The sequence below is a fragment of the Sapajus apella genome, unplaced genomic scaffold (genome assembly GCF_009761245.1).
Source record: "Sapajus apella isolate SASKATOON/1434 unplaced genomic scaffold, GSC_monkey_1.0 scaffold8, whole genome shotgun sequence".
NCBI classification, from domain to species: domain Eukaryota; kingdom Metazoa; phylum Chordata; class Mammalia; order Primates; family Cebidae; genus Sapajus; species Sapajus apella.
This window is the reverse complement of record NW_022436948.1, coordinates 44,330,503-44,345,611: the sequence shown is the minus strand read 5'-3', so window position 1 is coordinate 44,345,611 and position 15,109 is coordinate 44,330,503. Positions and strand designations below refer to the sequence as shown.

The window sequence follows — 15,109 nt, the reverse complement described above, 5'->3', positions numbered from 1 at the left end:
AGGCACTGGTGGTTGTGTGACATACAGTCAGGTGTTTTCATGGAGAAGAATTGGGCCAGGAAGTTTTTGATGCATCTCAACATTTGCTAGCATACTTGTCAGCTGTAATGACTGCACCATGATTCAGAAAGCTATAGTGGAGCAGACCAAAAGCAGACCGACAAACACTGACCATGACCTTTCTTGATGCACGTTTGGCTTTGGGAAGTGCTTTGGAGTTTCTTCTTGGTCCAACCACTGAGCTGGTCATTGCCATTTGTTATATAAAATAATTTTGTCACATGTCACAATCTGAACAGGAAATTGTTCATTGTTGCTGTGTAGAATAAAAGAAGACAACAATTTAAAGCAACAAAACAACACTTTTTAAAACATTTTTGCTCAGCTCATGTGGCATCTACTGCTTGAGGTTTTTAACTTTTCCAATTGCTCAAATGCTGAATGATCATAGAATGATCCATGTTGGGTTCTTCTGCATCCTCTCATGTAGTTGTAAGAGGATCAGATTTGGTTGCTCTCAATTGGTCGCTATCAGCTTCCGATGGCTGACCACTGTACTCCTCATCTCCTTGGCAAAACTTCTTTAACCACCACTGCACTGAACGTTTGTTAGCAGCTCATGGGCCAAATGCATTGTTAGTGTTGTGAGTTGTCTCTTGCTTTACAACTCATTTTGAATTCAAATAAGAAAATTGTTCAAATTTGCTTTTTGCCTAACATCATTTTCATAGTCTAAAAATAAAATAAACAGCAGGTAATAAAGTATTAGTCAATAATAAAGTGAGAAATACGCATTAAAATGATGTATAACATATTTATTTAAGAATGTATTCCAATATCAAACAGCAAATTTAAACAATAGAAAAACAGCAATTATGTTTATACCAACCTACTCTTATTATAAACATTATCATTATTATTATTATTGAGATGCAGTTTTGCTCTTGTTGACCAGGCTGGAGTGCAATGGTGCGATCTTGGCTCAACCTCCACCTCCCGGGTTCAAGCAATTCTCCTGCCTCAGTCTCCTGAGTAGCTGGGATTACAGGCATGCACCACCACACCCAGCTAAGTTTGTATTTTTAGTAAAGACAGGATTTCTCCATATTGGTAAGGCTAGCCTTAACTCCCAACCTCAGTTGATCCACCAGGCTTGGACTCCCAAAGTGCTTGGATTACAAGTGTGAGCCACTGCACTCGGCCTTAAAAACATTACTAAGCATAAGCATAGTGCATACGACATATACAAATAAAACGTTTCCAATCTTATAAGACATTGAAAACATGTGTCATAATTGCTTTGGGAGCTGTTACACTTTTTAATCTGCCATTTACTTTTCTTGTCAAAGAATGCTATGATGTTATTTTCTGTTACTGCCAAAATTTTTATTTTGTTTCTTCTCTTTTCATTTCCTTCTTCAAGAAAAGGCAATCTAGCTCTTTATATTATTTATTTTAGCTTCCAGGAGCTAAACAGTCAGTTAGTTATTCAATTCACTGTTCCTCATTTACTCCAACATGTTTAAATAAGACTGAAAGAATGTCATTTCATATGTTAGATTTGGTGCTACCCAGATGAAACCATCACCACTTAAAGAACCATTTTGGATCATTAAAAATTAATGAAGTACTGGGGAACTTCTCCGAGATGGCCACATAGGAACAGCTCCAGAGTGCAGCTCCCAGTGAGAGAGATGCAGAAGGTAAGTGACCTCCACATTTCCAACCAAGGTACCAGGTTTATTTCAATGGGACTGGTTGAACAGTGGGTGTAGCCCAGGGAGGGTGAACTGAGGCAGGGCGGGGTGCTGCTGCCACCAGGAAGTGCAACTGAATGGAGGATTGGGGACCTTACCCCCTTGGCGCTCCAGTTCAGATACTGTGCTTCTCCCATGCCCTTTGCAATCTGCAGTCTGGGAGGATGCTGCCAGGCTGACAAGCACTGTGAGCTGCCAGCGCACATCTGAGTACCAGCTCTGGCTTGCTGAGTGCCATGACTTGTTGGCACAGAACTGGGCAGACGTTCTGACTAGCATGGAGAGCATCTGCAGTATGGATCTACCTGCCCCCTAGAAAAAGGGAGAGCTGAAAGCAGGGAGGCAGGTGATATGGCTTGACAGGTCCCACCCCCACAAAGACCAGCAAACTGAAGTCCTCTCATGTAAGAGTTTTGAAGGCAGCACACCAGTTCATACTCGACCCGGGATGATTGAGCTCAGTGGGGGGAAGGGCATCTGCCATTGCAAAGGCGGATCTAATCTCACCTGAGTAAACAAAAGCCAGAGGAAGCCTACACAGCAGCCGGGCTGATTCCAAGGCAGTCCAGCAGTGACTCTGCAGGCAGACAAGAGACAGACTATCTCCTCCAGTGGCTCCCTGACCCCTATATAACCAAAAAAAAAACCCCATGCATCATACAGCAGAGGGGCCTGATTGTTAGAAGTAAAACTAGAAAACAAAAAGAAATAGCTTCAACATAAACAGAAAGGACATCCACTCAGAGACCCCATCTGACATCACCAACTTCAAAAATCAAAGGTAGATAAACCCACATTTATCTACCTTAGTTGGGGAGAAATCAGTGCAAAAAGGAAGAAATCTCCAAAACCAGAACTCCTCTTCTCCTCCAAAGGATCACAACTCACCAGCAAGGGAACAAAACAGGATGGAGAATGTTTGATGAATTAGCAGAAGCAGACTTCAAAACACTGGTAACAACAAACTTCTCAGAGCTAAAGGAACATGTTCCAACCCATTGCGAAGAAACTAAGAACCTTGATAAAAGTTAGACAAAATGCCAACTAGCTTAGAGAAGAACATAAAGAACTTGATGGAGCTGATAAACACAGCACGAGAACTTTGTGAAGCATACACAAGTTTCATAGCTGAATCAATCAAGCAGAAGAAAGGATATCAGAGATTCCAGATCAACTCAACTCAATGAAATGAGAAAGCAAGAATAGAGAAAAAAGAGTGAAAAGAAATTATCAAAGCCTCCAAGAAATATGGGATTATGTGAAAAGACCTAATCTATCCATGTACCTGAATGTGATGGGGAGAATGAATCCAAGCTGGAGAACACTCTTCAGGATATTATCCAGGAGAATTTCTTCAACCTAGAAAGGCAGTCCAACATCCAAATACAGAAAATACAGAGAACATCACATAGATACTCCTCAAGAAGAGCAACCCCAAGGCACATAATTGTCAGATTCACCAGGGTTGAAATGGAGGAGAAAATGCTAAGGGCAACCAGAGAGAAAGGTCAGGTCACCCACAAAGGGAAGCCCATCAGACTTATGGTGGATTTCTCAGCAGAAACCCTACAAGCAAGAAGAGAGTGGAGGCCAATATTCAACATCCTTAAAAAAGGAACTTTCAACCCAAATTTTATATCCAGCCAAACTAAGCATTATAAGTGAGGGAGAAATAAAATCCTTTACAGAACAGCAATTGCTAATAGATTTCATCTCCACCAGACCTGCCTTACAAGAGCTCCTGAAGGAATCACTAAACACAGAAAGGAACAACCAGTACCAGCCACTGCAAAAATGTACCAAATGGTATAGACCAATGACACAATGAAGACACTACATCAACTAACAGGCAAAACAACCAGCCAGTAACAAGACGGCAGGATCAAATTCACACATAACAATATTAATCTTAAATGTAAATGGACTAAATGCCCAATCAAAAGACACAGACTGGTAAACTGGATAGAAAGTCAAGACTGATCAGTGTGTTGTATTCAGGAGACCCATCTCAGACGCAAAGACACACATAGACTCAAAATAAAATGATGGAAGAAGATTTACCAAGCAAATGGAGAACAAAAAAAAGCAGGGGTTGCAAATCTAGTCTCTGATAAAATGGACTTTAAATCAACAGAGATCAAAAGAGACAAAGAAGGACACTACATAATGGTAAAAGGATCAATGTAACAGAAAGAACCAACTATCCTAAATATATATGCACCCAATATAGGAGCACAGAGATACATAAAACAAATGCTTAATAATCTAAATAGAGACATAGACTTCTGCACAATAATAGTGGGAAACTTTAACACTCCACTGTCAATATTAGACAGATCAGCGAGACAGAAAATCAACAAGGAGATCCAGGACTTGAATACGGATCTGGACCAAGTGGACCTAATACACATCTACAGAACTCTCCACCCCAAATCCACAGAATATACATTCTTCTTAGCATCATATCACACTTACTCTAAAATTGAACACATAATTGGAAGTAGATCACTCCTCAGCAAGTGCAAAAGAACGGAAATCATAACAAACAGTTTCAGACCACAGTGCAATCAAATGAGAGCTCAGTATTAAGAAACTCACTCAAAACTGCACAACTAGATGGAAACTGAACAACCTGCTCCTGAATGACTACTGAATAAACAATGAAATGAAGACAGAAATAAAGATGTTCTTCAAAACCAATGAGAATGAAGACATAATTTACCAGACTCTGGGACACATTTAAAGAAGGGTCTAGAGGGAAATTTATAGCAACAAACGCCCATATGAGAAGCAAGGAAAGCTAAAAAATCAACACCCTAACATCAAAATTGAAAGAGCTAGAAGAGCAAGATTAAAAAAACTCAAAAGCTAACAGAAGACAAGAAATAACTAAGATCAGGGCAGAACTGAGGGAGATAGAGACACAAAAAAAACCCTTCAGGCCAGGCGCAGTGGCTCACACCTGTAATCCCAGCACTTTGGGAGGCCAAGGCGGGTGGATCACGAGGTCAAGAGACCAAGACCATCCTGGTCAAAATGGTGAAACCGTGTCTCTACTAAAAATACAAAAAATTAGCTGGGCATGGTGGCACATGCCTGTAGTCCCAGCTACTTGGGAGGCTGAGGCAGGAGAATTGCCTGAACCCAGGAGGTGGAGGTTGCAGTGAGCCGAGATCATGCCATTGCACTCCAGCCTGGGTACCAAGAGCGAAACTCCGTCTCAAAAAAAAAAATGATAAAAGGGATATTACCACCAATTTCCCAGAAATACAAACTACCATCAGAGATTACTACAAACAACTCTATGCACACAAACCAGTATATCTGGAAGAAATGGATAAATTCCCGATATCATCCTGATACCAAAACCTTGCAGAAACTCAAATAAAAAAGAAAATTTCAGGCCAATATTCATGATGAACATTGATGCAACAATCTTCAATAAAACACTGGCAAACCGACTGCAACAGCACATCAAAAAGCTTATCCATCACGATCCAGTAGGCTTCATCTCACGCCTGCAAGCCTGGTTCAACATATGCAAGTCTACAAATGTAATCCATCACATAAACAGAACCAAAGACAAAAACCACATGATTATCTCATAGATGCAGAGAAGGCCTTCGACAAAATTCAACAGCACTATATGTATGCTATAAACCATCAATAAACTAGGTATCGATGGAATGTATCTCAAAATAATAAAAGCTATTTATGACAAACCCACAGTCAATGTCATACTAAATGGGAAAAAACTGGAAGCATTCCCTTTGAAATCTGGCACGAGACAAGGATGCCCTTTCTCACCACACTTATTCAATATAATATTGAAAGTTCTAGCCAGAGCAATCAGGCAAGATAAAGAAATAAAGTGTATTCTATTAGGAAAAGAGGAATTCAAATTGTCTCTGTTTGCAGATGACATGATTGTATATTTAGAAGACCCCATGGTCTCAGCCCAAAATCTCCTGAAACTGATAAGCAACTTCAGCAAAGTCTCCGGATAAAAAATCCATGTGCAGAAATCACAAGCATTCCTATACACCAATAAAAGACAAACAGAGAGCCAAATCAAGAGCCAACTCCAATTCACAATTGCTACAAAGAGAGTAAAATACCCAGGAATACAACTAACAAGGAATGCAAAGGACCTCTTCAAGGAGAACTGTAAAACACTGCTCAAAGAAATAATAGAGTACACAAACAGACAGAGAAACAGTCCATGCTCATGGTTAGGAAGAATCAATATTGTGAAAATGGCCATACTGCCCAAAGTAATTTATAGATTCAATGCTATTCCCATCCAGCTACCATTGACCTTCTTCACAAACTGGAAAAATCCACTTTACACTTCATATGGAACCAAAAGAGAGCCTACATATCCAAGACCATCTTAATCAAAAAGAACAAAGCTGGAGGTATCACACTTCATGACTTCAAACTATACTACAAGCCTACAGTTATCCAAAGAGCATGGTGCTGGTACCAAAACAGAGATATAGACCAATGGAATAGAACAGAGGCCTTGGAAACAATGCGACACATCTACAACCATCTGATATTTGGCAACCTGTCAAAAACAAGCTGGGGAAGGATTCCCTGTTTAACAAGTGGTGTTAGGAAAACTGGCTAGCCATGTGCAGAAAGCTGAAACTGGACCTCTTCCTGACACCTTACACTAACATTAACTTCATGTGGATTAAAGTTTTAAACATAATACCTAACACCATAAAAACCCTAGAAGAAAACCTAGGCAAAACCATTCAGGACATAGACATAGGCAAGGACTTCATGACTAAAATACCAAAAGCATTGGCAACAAAAGCCAAAATAGACAATTAGGATCTAATTAAACTCCAGAGCTTCTATACAGTGAAAGAAACAATCATTAGAGTGAACAGGCAACCAACAGAATGGGAAAAAATTTTTGCAATCTACCCACCTGACAAAATACTAATATCTAGAATCTACAAAGAACTAAAGCAGATTTACAGGAGTAAAACAAACAAATCCATTCAAAAATAGGCAAAAGATATGAATACTTTTCAAAAGAAGACATATATGAGGCCAAGAAACATGAAAAAATGCTCATCATCACTGGTCATTAGAGAAATGCAAATCAAAACCACATTGAGATACCATCTCACGCCAGTTAGAATGGCGATCATTAAAAAATCTGGAGACGACAGATGCTGGAGAGGATGTGGAGAAATAGGAACACTTTTACACTGTTGGTGGGAGTGTAAAATAGTTCGACCATTTCTCAAGGACCTAGAAATAAAAATTCCATTTGACTCAGCAATCCCATTACTGTGTTTATATCCAAAATATTATAAATGGTTCTATTATAAAGACATATGCACACATATGTTCATTGTGGCACTGTTTACAATAACAAAGACCTGGAACCAACCCAAATGCCCATTAATGATAACTGGACAAGGAAAATGTGGCACATATACACCATGGAATACTATGCAGCCATAAGAAATGATGAGTTTGTGTCCTTTGTAGGGACATGGATGAATCTGGAAACCATCATTCTCAGCAAACTGACACAAAAACAGAAAACCAAACACTGCATGCTCTCACTCATAAGTGGGTGTTGAACAATGAGAACAGTTTGGCACATAGAGGAGAACATCACACTCTGGGGTATGTTGTGGGGTGGGGGGCTAGGGGAGGAACAGTGTGGGGCAGGGAGGTTGGAGAGTGATAACCCTGGGAGAAATGCCTGATGTAGGTGGCAGCGGGATGAAGACAGCAAACTACCAAGTCATGTGTGTACCTATGCCACAATACTGCAAGATCTGCACATGTATAATGAAGTATGAAATTTACTTTTAAGGAAGACTATTAGTAGCTCAGTTGTCAAGTAAATAATAAATCCTTTAGAAGGTAGAATATAAGAGTAATGATTTTAGGTTATTTTTTAACGATTAAAAGAAAAAAGTCCATCTTTCTGATTATGGCTTCTTTGTGCACTAAAAGGTTAGTGTTCCTAATGATGTCATTGTATTTTAGTACATATTAATAATCATAGAAAAGAATAAAAAATTGCAAAATCTAAATTTAGCACAAAGATGATATATACTATAGTTTCTATATTATAATAAAGAAAATAGGAAAAAGGTGAAAAAGCAATTTTGCAACTTTGAAGAAAAAACGTAAAAATAGAGAAGAACAGTAAAATTTTGACCTCATGTTTCTTAGAAACAAGTTGAAATGAAAAATGTCTTACAATCTCTCATAACATTGAAACAATGGTTTCAGGTTTTTGATTAACTGTCACTAGCCAGCTATAAAGAGCTTGCATCTTACTTCACTGTAAGCTTGGTTTTCTGGATAATAATGGACACAACCATGAACTGTCCTATGAATGTAATACACTTTCTGTATTCTGATACTTTACTTTTATGTCACATGTATTTTATTAGAATTATTTTTGCATGTTCATTCATTTCTGATAGAGTAATCCCTTGAGGGAACAGAACTAACCACCTTTTAATTTCTTGTGTCTATCACAGTGCTTGTCACATAGAAACTGATCAATCAAAACAAACTGAACTAAAATTTGTAGAACTTGTAATAATTAAGTTGCAGGCAACAGAGATAATTACTTTAATGTAAAGAAATTGAAAGTTCTTGAAATTGTCCAAAATTTCACTAGAATCATGGTAACTCCAATACTAGGCACCACATGGAAGTTCTGTATTTGCTGTAGTTCTTGATTTGATTTGTTAAAAAAAAAAAAAAAAATTCCAGGTGGGTGTGGTGGCTCAGGCCTGTAATCCCAGCACTTTGGGAGGCTGAGGTCAGAGAATCACGAGGTCAGAAGATCGAGACCATCTTGGTCAACATGATGAAACTCCATCTCTACTAAAATAGAAAAAAATAAGCTGGGCGTGGTGATGCCTGCCTGTAATCTCAGCTACTCAGGAGGCTGAAACACGGGCATCACTTGAACCCGGGAGGCAGAAGTTGCAGTGACCCGAGATCGCACCACTGCACTCCAGCCTAGTGACAGAGCAAGACTTGGTAAAAAAATTAAAAAAAAAAAAAAAAATCCAGCATTTATCTTATCTTTAGTTTTGCTTGCCCCTCTCACTTCGCCGAGCTGCTCCGGGAGCCCCGTCGCGCGGAGGGTAGCTCCCAGAGCCCCAGCTGGTGTGGCCAGGCCCCAGGAATAGGATGGAGCTCCCCCTACGAGGGCCGGTGGGAGCCAGAACTGATACAGCCCCTTTGGACTGGGGGCAGGACGCCAGCTGAGGAGGGCAGGAGTGTCTGGAGCCATGGCTGGTGCCTCTGTGAAAGTGGCAGTGAGGGTTCGGCCCTTTAACGTCCGGGAGACCAGCCAGAATGCCAAGTGTGTGGTCAGCATGCAGGGCAACACCACCTTCATCATCAATCCTAAACAGAGCAAGGATGCCCCCAAAAGCTTCAGCTTTGACTACTCCCACTGGTCACACACTTCGGTTGGAGGACCCCCAGTTTGCATCTCAGCAACAAGTGTGTCGGGACATTGGAGAGGAGATGCTGCTCCATGCTTTTGAAGGCCACACGTGAGCATCTTTGCCTACGGGCAGACTGGGGCTGGGAAATCCTAGACCGTGATGGGCCGACAGGAGCCAGGGCAGCAGGGCATCGTGCCCAGCTCTGTGAGGACCTCTTCTCTCGCGTTGGTGAGAACCAGAGTGCTCAGCTATCCTGCTCTGTGGAGCTGAGCTATATGGAGATGTATTGTGAGCGGGTACGACACCTCTTGAACCCCAAGAGTCGGGGTTCTCTGCGGGTCCGGGAGCACCCCATCCTGAGCCCCGAGTGCTGGACCTGTCCACATTGGCTGTGACCTCCTACGCAGACATTGCTGACCTCACGGACTGTGGAAATAAAGCACGGAGTGTGGCTGCCACCAACATGAATGAGACCCGCAGCCGTTCCCATGCTGTCTTCACCATTGTCTTCACACAGCGCTGCCATGACCATCTTAGTGGGCTGGACTGGAGAAGGTCAGTAAGATCAGTTTGGTGGACCTTGCTGAGAGTGAGCGGGCTGACTCCTCAGGGGCCGGGGCCTGCGCTTGAGGGAGGCGCCGGTATCAATAAATCCCTGACTACTGTAGGGAAGGTGATCTCGGCCCCTGCGGGTATGCGATCAAACAAGCGGAAGTCGGATTTTATTCCCGACAGGGACTCTGTGCTCACCTGGCTGCTCACGGAAAATGTGGGTGGGAACTCACGCACAGCAATGATTGCAGCCCTGAGCCCTGCTGACATCAGTCACGACGAGACTCTCAGCACCCTCGGGTGTGCCGAGCGCACCAAGCATATCTGCTGCAAAGCCATCATCAGCGAGGACCCCAGCGCACGGCTGATTAGAGAGCTATAGGAGGAGGTGGCCCGGCTGCGGGAGCTGCTGATGGCTCGGGGACTGTCAGCCTCTGCTCCGGAAGGCCTGAAGGCAGAAGGGAGTGTGGAGGTGCCCTGCCAGCTGCATCGTCTCCCCCCGCTCCGGTGTCACTGTCATCGCCCACCACACATAACGGGGAGCTGGGGCCGTCATTCTCCCCAAACACGGAGCCCCAGATTGGGCCTGAAGAAGCCATGGAGAGGCTGCAGGACACAGAGAAGATTATAGCTGAGCTGAATGAGACGTGGGAGGAGAAGCGCAAGACAGAAGCCCTGAGGATAGAGAGAGAAGCGTTGCTGGCTGAGATGGGGGTGGCCGTCCGGGATGATGGACGAACTGTGGGTGTCTTCTCTCCAAAGAAGCCTCCCCACCTGGTGAACCTGAAAGAAGACCCTCTGATGTCTGAGTGCCCGCTCTACCGCATCAAAGCTGGCGTTACCAGGGTCGGCCAGGTAGGTATGGGCATCACGCTGACTCGACAGTTTATTCGGGAGCGACACGTCTGTTCCATAGCATACCCCGGCCAGGTGGAGACGTGGTGGTCACTCTGCAGCCGTGCGAAGGAGCTGAGCCGTATGTGAATGGGAAGCTTGTGACAGAGCCGCTGGTGCTGAAGTCAGGAAATAGAACTGTGATGGGGAAGAACCACGTTTTCCGTCACCCGGAGCAGGCGAGGCTGGGACGGGAACCAGGGGTCCCTCCGCCCCCAGGCCCGCGCTCTGAGACGGTGGACTGGAACTTCGCCCAGAAGGAACTGCTGGAGCAGCAAGGCATCGACATCCAGCTAGAGATGGAGAAGAGGCTGCAGGATCTGCAGAATCAGTACCGGAAAGAAGAGGAAGAGGCTGATCTGCTGGAGCAGCAGCAGCAGCTGTATACGGACTCGGACAGCGGGGTGACTCTGACCAGCGCCCCTGTGAAGACAGCTGGCGGCTCATCTCCTCCTTGAGGGAGCGGCTGCCACCCACTACGGCCCAGACCACTATCAAACGCTGTGGTCTGCCCAGCAGTGGCAAGCGCAGGGCCCTCGCAGGGTCTATGAGATCCCCCAGCGACCGAGGCTTTGGGGCAGAGACCCTCGCCGGGCCACCATGGCTGACCCCAAGACGCAGGCAGAGAAGGAGATCTGCTGCGAGGTGGCCTTGGCTGAAGACGCAGGCAGTGAAGGAGATGTGCCTTGAGGTGGCCTTGGCTGACCTCCGCCACGGGCAGGCTGGGATGGAGGCCCTGGCCGCCCTCACGATGCGGGAGCTTTGTCGCACCATGGTAAGCCGGAGGGCCCCGGGGACGCCTGGAGGGCTGTGGCCCGGGATGTCTGGGACACCGTGGGCGAGGAGGAAGGAGGCGGAGCTGGCAGTGGCCGTGGTAGCGAGGAGGGAGCTCGAGGGGTAGAGGTGAAGGGCCTCTGGGCCCACAGAGACAAGCTGATGGGGATTCTGCAGGAGGTGACGCTGCGGAGTAGCACCAAGGCCCTGCGGGACCGCATGCTCCGCATGGAGAGGGTCAGCCCCCGGCCCAGGATCAGGAGGATGAGAAGGAATAGGTGGTGAGGTCCCCTGGGCCCCGCCTGAAGGATCAGAGGCAGCAGAGGGGGCAGCCCCTAGTGACCGCATGCCACCAGCCCAGCCCCCCTCACCACCACTTTCAAGCTGGGGGCGGGTATCACGGCTCATGGAGGAGGACCCTGCCTTCGATCCGGTCGTCTTAGCTGGCTCAAGCAGAAGCAGCCACCGCTGCAGGGACTGCAGGCCTCTGGGGGCCGGGGCGGGGTGGTGGGGCTGCGCAGGGCTCTGGGGGCCGGGGCGGGGTGGGGGCTGCGCAGGGCTCTAGGTGCCGGGGCGGGGGGCGCTGCGCAGGGCTCTGGGGGCCTGGGCAGAGGGGGGGTGCGCAGGGCTCTGGGGGCCGGGGTGTGGAGGGGTGTGCAGGGCTCTGGGGGCCAGGGCCGGGGGGGGGGGGGCTGCGGGGGGCTCGGGGGGCTGAGGCGGGACGGGGTGGGGTGGTGTGCAGGGCTCTGGGGGTCGGGGCGGGGGTTGCGCAGGCCTCAGCCCTCTTTGTGCCCCCTCAGGGCTGCAAGCTGCGCTTCCCCTTCAAGAGCAACCCGCAGCACCGGGAGTTCTGGCCAGGGATGGGGAGCGAGGAGGCTCCAGCTGCACCCCAACCCCCTGAGGAGGTCACTCCCACTCCAGACACCCCTGCCCGCAGGCCTCCGAGTCCCAGAATGTCCCACATCACCGCAGGAACTCCCTGGTCGGAGGGGCCGATCCCGAGGAGCGGGTTCTGCACAGCCTGAACCCCAGCGCTTCCAGCCCCAAAGCACAAGCCTTCTCCCCAGCCGCCCCAACCCTACCCAGCCCAGCGGCCCCCAGGGCCCCGCTACGCCCCATACACTACCCCTCCCATGAATGAAACGGCAGCGCTCCGCCCCTGACCTCCAGGAGAGGGGGGCGGCTGTGTGAGCCCCACGTCCTGGGCAGAGGGCCTGGTGGGGCCCGTTGCTAGGAGAAGGGAGGACGCCGGAGACGCCGCTTCCCCAGAAGCGCTGGGGCAGGGAGGCCCGGGAGATGAGAGAGGAGGTCCGAGTCGGCGATGGCTGAGGAAAGGAAGGGGCGCGGAGTTGCCAGGAGCAAGCCACAGTGAAGGGAGAGAGAGGGAGCTGCCTCGGGGCCTCCGCTCGCCAGGGGGTGGGTCCCACAAACGCTGCTATGGGTGGGCTGGGGGGCTGGGGGCTGCGTAGCCAGTGTTCGACTTTCTTTTCAAGTAGGGGAAAGGGGGAGAAGACTGAGAGTCATGCGAGTTCTCCCCAGCCCCTGTCTGTCTGTGGTGGTTTCTGTTTCTCGGGAGCCATAGTAGGATCATAAGTCATTCCCCTCCCCTTCCAGACCACCTGCTATATTTGGGGGACCTGACTGGTTTGGCTGGAGTCCCATGAGAATGTGCGCCCTTTAATAAAGGATAGCAAACAGGAAAAAGTAAAATAAAAAGAAGAAAGAGAAAGATAAAAATAAGTAGCATTTAAACTAAAGAGAAGAATACTATATCCACAGTGAAGTTGGGATTTAAGGTTGATTATATTCTGGGAGGCAGGAAAAGGGCCCTCCCTGACTATCTGGCAATGGTTTAGTTTGAAAGTCAGTTCCGTAATCCATAGACATTTGTTCACACAATTGTTTTTTTCTTGTGTCTTTTCTAAACCAAAATAATATATCAAAACTGAATTGTTGCGGCACCAACATTTTATAAAGCTTGCTTTTGAGTTTTGATGACTATAGTACTTATTTCTCTCTCCTTATCATCACAGCAACATCCAGCATCAGTTTCCCAGAAATGGAAACAGAGTTGGCAAAATGTTTATGAGTAGTTATTTTCCTCTATGGAATGCACAAAAAGTAGTCTTATCATTTTTAACTACTATCATTTTACTATGAATTTATTGAAGCTGTCACACAGAGCTTTGATATGTGAAGGACTCTAATGGATGACCCCACATCGAAAGAATATATTTGTCAGATACAGCGAACATTCAAATACCTCTTAACTTCAAGCTTTTAAAATGCTTCTTCCTCTGGGATACTGACTGGAGATTCTGATTCTGCTATTTTCCTTCTACCACAAGGGTAGCATTTTCAAAAGAAGCTCCTCCTTGGTCCTGGATCCCACCATAAGAAAACCTGTGGAGTAGCCAACTTGGAGCATGCAACAGAAGAATAAAATTGTTGTTGCAAGCCATTGGGACTTTGAGTTGTTCATTACTGTAAAGATAACCGACTGAATCTGGATTCTGTACATCATGACAAGAGGGTCCCACTTAAATTGTATCACATGTCCCTAACCTTTACTATAGAGAACAAGAACATCAAGTTATTTTTTTCTTGCCAAAATTTTTTTATTTTCATCCATAAAAAGTAAAGAATGGTCATTTGAGGCCCTTGAAGTTAAAATAAAGTGAGAATAATATGGAATATGCATGATAAATCTTGTCTTCCCAGAAGTATGAAATTCGCATTACTTTATGTACATGATATATTTTCATCATTTTTTCTAAATATTTTCTAGCTTCCTCCCTCCCTCCCTCCCTTCCTTTCTTCTTTCTTTCTTTCTTTTCTTCTCTGTGTTTCTTCCTCTCTTGTAATTTTTTTCTTGGCTTACTTATAAGTAGATTGTTTAATTTCCGAGATTTTTGCAAACATCTTGCAGTTTTTGTTTTCTAATTTTTTGTTGGTATAAGAATATGTCGAACTTTTGATGTTTCCTTTATGGCCCCATGTAAAGGCTACCTTGGTGCATGAACAATGTGTGAACTTCCATAGTGTGGATTCCATAACTGTTGGACGTGGTGTCCTATACATGTAAACTAGATCAAGGTGGTTAATACTATGGTTCATATGATAGTGAATTTGCCTCTTTCTTCTTTCGTTTTGTTAAATTGTATTTCATATATCCATAGTGATTTTCAAGCATTATTTATTATTAGGTACAGTACATACATATTTATAATTTTTAGCCTTCCTAAAGAATTGGTACTTTTATTATTATAAAATATTTTAATCATCTCTGATCATCTCTGTCCTGAATTTGATTTATCTAATGTTAACATAACCACTTCAGCCTTTGTGAATTATTGTTTGTCTACCATAACTTTTTCCACAGTTGTATTTTTAATCTATGTTTTCATGTTTAAAGTGCCTCTCTTGTACTTAAAGTTCATACCTTTGATGGCTGCTTTGCCTGTGGCTTTTGTGTTGCAAAACACTATTTTACAGTCACCAAATTATACAACGTGATGGGGTTAACCATTTAAAATGACATAGTAGAGAAGCCAGAAGTCTAAAATAATTGTGAAATATTGGTTCTTTTTCTTTCTCTTTCTCCTCTCTCTCCTCTTTGTGTGTATGTCTCTCTATTTCTCTTAGCATTATGATTTCTTTTTCCAGGAACTTCGTAAC

General features: G+C 45.1%; 1 pseudogene; it reads left to right on the top strand.

Moving 5' to 3' along the window:
* The first annotated feature begins 8,857 nt into the window (after positions 1-8,857).
* On the top strand, positions 8,858-12,733 carry LOC116551011 (annotated as a pseudogene).
* The last annotated feature ends 2,376 nt before the right edge of the window (positions 12,734-15,109 follow it).